General features: G+C 37.0%; 1 protein-coding gene across 1 annotated transcript in view; it reads right to left on the reverse strand.

The window, feature by feature from the left end:
• LOC147870915 (dynactin subunit 1-like) overlaps positions 1-1,588 on the reverse strand; it is a 61,279-nt gene extending 59,691 nt beyond the window's left edge. The window contains exon 1 of the mRNA XM_087341637.1: positions 1,344-1,588. The gene's annotated coding sequence lies outside the window, so the exon portion shown is untranslated. The remainder of the gene's footprint in view (positions 1-1,343) is intronic.
• Positions 1,589-7,403: the final 5,815 nt, after the last annotated feature.

Raw genomic sequence — 7,403 nt, forward strand, 5'->3', positions numbered from 1 at the left:
TGGCCGAAGCTTGAAGCTAACCAGTCACCGCCAACAGGTTCCGAAATTTTGAATGTGTGGGGCTTCGCCACCGTTGCCTCCCTACGCTTGTCCATATTACTGTAGTTAGACAGCTGGGTAAACAATTATAATGCACGTTAAGCATTAATGAATTGCAGAGTTTTAATGATAACAATTAAGAGTCAAGACAGACGCGAACTTACATGAAAACAGCGTATTAATAAGGAATTATAACAGATTTTAATCGTAATGAACACATTAATGACAAAAGCGAGACGTAAGAACTTATTACTTCACTTTATTCATAATCTTTGGTGGTACGTCACGAGTAGTCCATTAAACTGAGAATCTACTTGCATAATGCTTACGGTTTCACATGACCTTGAACTTTAAATTTTAGAAAAACAACTTAAACAATGGTCTGTAAGGAAAATAGAAACAGACCACTTTCTTTATGTCCACAGAGCAAAAAATCTCCCTGCTTTCAACCAGAAGTTATCTTTGCCCTTTGATTTTCTAAGGCACTTCTGATAACCGACTAAAACTGTGTTGTTGCGCAAACGGAGAATAAGGTTATGCTCGACAGGACTTACATGAAATACATCCAATTAACAGTTTCATTGGACAATACGAGTGGAGGGAAAAATCACAAAATGCCATTTTATATCTTCCAATATTCAAGCGAGCCCCATTTTCTGAACTGCAAGGACTATTATAATTAGTTACCATTTCAATTAATCTCATTACAAAAACATTTGAGATCTAAGGAATTACACTTCTAAATCCATAAAAAGTTGGTATTTTCTATTGATCAGTCGAGTGACTATCAGCTTCTCCATTCAGATAATTAACAGTTTAAAGCCCGGTGTTATCTAACAATCCGTTTGTCTGCATTTTATAATTACGCTTTTTTATTTGGTTGCCACTACAAACATAAATTATTTCCCTGCACAATGTTAACCAATTGATATACGTAAGTAATGGAGAATTTATTTTTAGGTACAGACTGAATTACTAAATATTACTTAGATGGTCTTTGGTTTCAAAAGGCTAAACAGTCTTTTGTTAATTATGTAGCACATGGATCTGACTTTTAAAGGTAGCACATATATCAGGTCGAAAAGTTTCATATTTCACGAAACCGGAATATACATAATTAAATCCGGTCCTCGATGTATATTAAAAAATATGCATGGTGTACACAATTTATTTTACGACGGTATCATGTATCCCCCTGCGCTTAGACTCCATGAGGATATTCATAACACGGCACTCAGTCGTGCCAACTACAGCACCAGAAATCCCCAGATAAATGCGATATAAAATAATTCCTGTTTAATTACCGTTTCAAGTGAATAACTTCTCGTCTTATTCCAGCTCGGTCCAACACTGTCGACGATCCATACAACACAAAAGTCCAACTTCCTTCCTCTTCGCGGCGAAGAACAAAACACAGTCACACTACGATAACTACGACATCTCCAACGGATATGTCAAGTGATGAGAATATTTTCGTCGCTGCTTAACCGACGCCGACCCGCGCGGAAACACCTCTGCCGCAGAGCGTCCCAACACGACTGGCGTCGCGAGACGACGTCGTGCAGATGGGGGGAGGACTCGGACTCAACGGTACGGCACGGCATCGGGTATAATTGTAACGGCACGGCACCTGCTGGGGGTTTGCAATGATCCTACAGTGGAATAATTCTTGTTTTATAAACTAGAATCCGTACGTGTCCTACTTATGGCCTGTGTTGCAAAGTGGTACGAGAAACTGAACGAACATCGAGATATTTAGTATCGTGATATCAGATCACCAGGTAGAGTCTGACATGGGGAGACAACAGAACTCTTTTATGCTCTCGACAGAGTTACACTGGGACAGAACTGCCAGTTTAATGGCTAAAGTTAGGGTGACAGGCAGTGACGAAATCTCTTTACACGATTCAAATCTGTGATATGAAATTTCGCCCGCAAAAGCGAACTAAAATTCAAAGTCACGAAACTCCGAAACGTCGTCGGGCGACACAACTGAGTTTGGCTTGTTCCTCCGGCACTCGGGTGGTTCCACGAGACTAAAAACATATAATTATGTTTGCAGTTATATATGATAGCGCCATCACGATAACACAAACAAATGTTTTATATACGTCCTTGCGTATGCGGACACCACCACATGTCCGTCCGTCCGTCCGTAGAATTCTCAGACGTATACCATCTATGATCGGGAACGGATAAACGAATATTACGCTATCGCAAGCTACTGCAAACGAGAAATTTCTCAATCTCCCATAATCGGTACGGCCAACATGACGAATTACCAAACTTGTGAGCTGGGACTCTGCCCCTCTGTGACGTAAATGATTAAGAGGCGGATGTACTTGTGACACGAGAAACACTAAACTATCTCGCTGCAATCTGTATTAAGTAAACCCCAGTCTACGAACGTCGTCTGAAGTTAATTATTGAGATGACTAACCAAGTAACTAGGCAACCTTTGTAGCTGACGCAACTTTCACGAATAATAAATGAAAGGAGAACCGACCAGGTGTTCAGCTGACACTTGTCTGCCTATAACCCCGTCGTGAATCATGATTCACGCCATAGCTACTAATGTGAACAGCCACCTGACGAATAAAATGAATCTACAGGCCGTAATTTTATTTTCGTTTCGCGTACGTAACAGAGTTATTATTCCACCATAATATTTGCAACTACAAGCAACCGGAGAATGCCAGCGTACTGATCAAAAGTTTTAAAGCGAATACATGAGTAAATATATTAAAGGTTAATGTAACGTAACCTTTTCAAGTAATGTAATAATGGCGTCGAATGCTTTTAAATCTTTCAAAGCGTTCCCCAGGAAAGACTACAAAGTTTCTCAGGAGGTCGAGATTTGAAATCGCTACCTACGAAATACTTTTAAGGCATGAAACAAGAAATGCATGCATATGGATGGGAGAACTACGCACACGTTGGTTACTTTGGGCGCCTGAGAAATACACAGCGAGTTTTGAACGTAAACACCAAATGGCTCTGGACCTAGTTGGTGTTTTCATGCGTGAGGTGGTACCATCAGCACGCATCGTGTGTGATTACCTCGTTTAACCTTACGTAATAATCGGTACAATTTTTTTTGACTGAACATCACATAAAAGAAATACATCTATGTTATTTAGATTCTGAACTTCTGGGTTCGATACTGTGCAGATGTCTAGGTAGTTACTAACACTGCTACCTCCATCTCCAGGGTACCCAAGATCACGTTGTATCATTAAACTTCTATTACAGCGTCAAATGTGTTCACTCATATGGGCCAAATCTACAGTTTATTAAGGCTTTGACCGGGATGTTCTTTTGTTAAATCTTATGTGGTACCGCCTGATTCGACTTCTAATGGTTAAGTGAAGTGTTTTCTTCGCGGTACGGTCTGGATTCGTAAATATTATGAAGACGAGCTTCGGCTTAAAAGGGTTAACCAGCTGATTTTCGTAATGGTGAGGTGTAGTGTTTTCTTCGCGGTACGGACTGAATTCATAAATAATATTCAGACGATCTTCGGCTTCAAAGGGTTAATGTGGTCATTATATAAGGCCTACTTATTAGCATTAAGGCATTAATTAATTCTGATCAGTATTTTCATATCAATAGTTACTTATGCAATGTAGCAATTGTTTTAAGTTTTCTATAACTCGCCCTGATTTATGACGTTAAGCGTTTGTTATCAGACCGTCATTATAAAACAATGAAACAAGTTATCAAATTAAAACTATAAAAATAAATATAAATACCGGTGTTTCTAATATCCATTGAACACGCGACTTAATTTTTTATATTCAAATTTTACTACATCTTTCTATGCTGTAATAGATTTTTCGTGAATTTCCCTGCGTTGCCGGACATTTAATCTTTGCCTGTTGGCAAGCGTGGCGTGACATTGTTATGAGCCACGAATGGAGCTGGCCACGTTGTCAACTTTGCTGACAGCGCCACCACATAGCACGGACACTCTTAAAATTAATTTGTTGCGTGCCTCCTTTATCCTTCTCATGGCTATGAAAGCGCGGACTTACAAACCAGAATATCGTAATCCTTACACTACAAGACGACACGTTCCTTGCGAAGCCAACACTAACTCGACGGAAGCTTAAATATATTACACCCATCTTCAGGAATTTTACGACCTCCATAAATAATAAATACACAAATAGGATTACAAATTTTATACCCAATCGACAGAGCTAGTCCCTCCAACAGAATAGGTCTTACCTGAAGACGAAGATAGACTCTCATCTTCGTGGTTTTATTGATTTGATTTTATCAAGTATTGGACGATGGATAATGTCTAGAAAACAGTTTGCTTCAACAACTCTTCATCGTCACAAACGTTCAGAATTGAGTTGATTAATGTCGATAATAGCGCCAGGTCAATCGATACGCCTGTTCTGGTACATATTTCTTCTTATTCTTCTTGAAACAGCTGAATTCTTGCGTTTATAAGGAATTTCTAAGTATTTACGTTAAAAAGGCTCTCGTTAATATCATATTGACTAGATATTCAGGGTAGGTAAAATTATTAATGTACTAAAATATGATTTTTAACTGACATATACATAAAATATTTAAATAAATTTTCACAATATCACTAACTTTTTTCTGACGTAGGACGGAACAGATATTTACGGATGATTGACAATTCGAATTATAGTTGTAAATTATGTGACATGAACACACGACAGGCATTTAAATCCTTCGAAAACGAAATCCAATAAAGCATAAGTTTATATATATATATATATATATATATATATATATATATATATACAATGACGATTCAAGCGCCACCTTGAGCCACTCTTGCAATGAGGGCAGCTTATTATCATGACAGGAACTTGATGTAACTCTTGCGAGCTCGATCAACAAATGCAGTCGCGGTACACATTTAATATAACGCGGTTTAAGACCAAAATATCATCAATCATAGTTCTACCACTAAGCTGATACGTTATCTAACACTGCCTGAGCACGTGTTACTGAGAAAATCATCTATACCCCAAAAACCTCCAGGGATTCCCTTCTAACTTCGCTCCAGGAGAGAAACTCGTGCGTCAATCGTCCCCCTATTAAGTTACCAAAACAATTACGTAGGTTGTGATGTGAATGTATTTCTTAACTTACCATTAATCACGGGAGTTATAACATCACCATTTTATACAGCACATAGTCCTCTTTGAAATCTAGCAGTCGCTTAGCCGATCATGGGATTGATGATTTTAATTGCTGTATTTATTTTATTCATCGCCGTATCCACAAAACCTTACTGTTTTATTCATGTCACCTTTCCGTTAAAAGAAGCCCTCATTTTCATATCTAAGACATCAATTTATTTTTATAATATCCTTTTCAATTTTCCCAGGTGTAATTTTAAATTAGTTTATCATTTCCTACGTGTATTCCCCCAGACATCTTGTCTTACTTACATCACGATAGAAGTTCATAATTAAGGCAAAAAGTTATGAAGATAATTATCTGATTCTTATCCTACAAAGTTTGTGTTGGTAACAAAAAATTCAGCTTTAACAATTTTATAGTGAAAAAATAAAATATGATTGAGCACATTGGCTTGCGTGTTGGACCCGAACATAAATCATTAAATTATTAATTCATTTCTAAACTTTTTATGTTATTATTATCATAGTTATTATTTTATAAAATGTTTTTAAATACAGATTTTGCCTACGTTATATTTGTCGGTCATAAACTCAAAGTTCTGCGAACTCGTCAAATTGAAAGTGTTGAATTACAAGAAATTTATCACACGTGTTCATGTTGTTCTAAATTTCACAAACCTATCCTCCAAAGGTTGCCACCGACAAACGAACTTTTCGATTAAAGAACACATATATTTCATGTAGCTGCCATTTTTGGTCAACGATCTACAACAAAATAAAAATTACATTATTATCGTTCTATAAATATTTCGAAGAATATAAATTAATATTTCTACCGCCAAAAATGTTCGTACACCGGCAATTTTATTATTACCGATTTCAGTAAAATGAAAATATTAGGTGCGATGTGATTCACGACGGAAGAACGCGTGGTTCAAATTTCGTGAAAATCTGTCAGTTATATTTACTACATTTCAATGGCGTGAGAACAGGAAAAGTTTCTTCGGGCTGTTACCACATATTTTGAAAATAAATTGCTGCTCTAATCACGAATTCTACGCGTGTTGTTTAAGTTTGCTGGATGAACGTTTCGTGTGACGATATTTTTAGGCACCCAGCATCACTTTTGCCATCTTCACTCCCCACTTAATCCTCATATTACAATTGTTTCGATGTTTATTCCAGCTGACAGTATCCTGCTCATTTTTATTGGATCGAATTAGTTCTTCTGCACCAATAAGAGCGCTGAAGTACAATAAAATCTTAAAAATGTAATCGAACGCCTATTGGTATACTAGACACGTCAAGACTATAGCAGCGAAATTGTATCAATTTCATAAGTTGCATGAAATGACTCATTACCTTCTCCATCTGGAGATAAAGAATTAAAAAAATGTTCTTCTGTTGATCATTTATCATATTTTGCCAATATTAACATGGTTACAATTAATACTGAAGATAACACAGGAGAAATTATAATATGCTGACGTCATGAATGAGGACTGTGTTAACGAACACTTTACACAGCACACATTATGTGTTAAAGAATTTCAGCATCTTGCCGACACAATTTGAAGAAGTAATCAGGAATCATGAGTTGAAGCGATTTTAAAATCCGTGGCTCACTTTTCACGCAGAAGAAAGAAACGTAATTCGGAAACAGATTGTGATGTTTTAAGTGTATTTACCAGAAAAAATCTTCATATGTCAAAGACCTAAATTAAGATTCAGTATTTTTTGGACGGCCCTTTGAAATTATGTACCGTTAGTGTCGTATACGCGGTAAAATTACGAAAACGTAGTTCCTGATTGCACCAACATAACATTTAAGTGCGTGTACGAAAACAGACGCTAAATGTTACGTTCTGCATACAACGTCGATCAAACCAAAACGTGTAATATCATGACGAATTATTAAATTTGATTTTAATATTATAACACCAGACCTTAGCAAACAATAAATTTTCAATATCTGTAAGCAGTGTCTGTATCAAACAAACCAAAAAACATTTTTAGCCACGAAACTAATTAACAGACTACGGCCGAAACTCATTAAAATTGGCCTCTCGTGCGGCAAATTAAAACCTGCGATACCTGAAGTCACGTTATTCTGTCATAGGCCCAAGCAAACGAGACATCCTCTTCTGGTACCACAAATCGAAAGTTCGACGCAGTTAATATAACAACCCATCGCTGGATCTCATCATAGAAGAGTTCAAACCATTTAACACA

The sequence above is a fragment of the Zootermopsis nevadensis genome, unplaced genomic scaffold (genome assembly GCF_977971745.1).
Source record: "Zootermopsis nevadensis isolate Lab colony 2312 unplaced genomic scaffold, Znev_1.0 Znev_ptg000083l, whole genome shotgun sequence".
NCBI lineage: Eukaryota > Metazoa > Arthropoda > Insecta > Blattodea > Termopsidae > Zootermopsis > Zootermopsis nevadensis.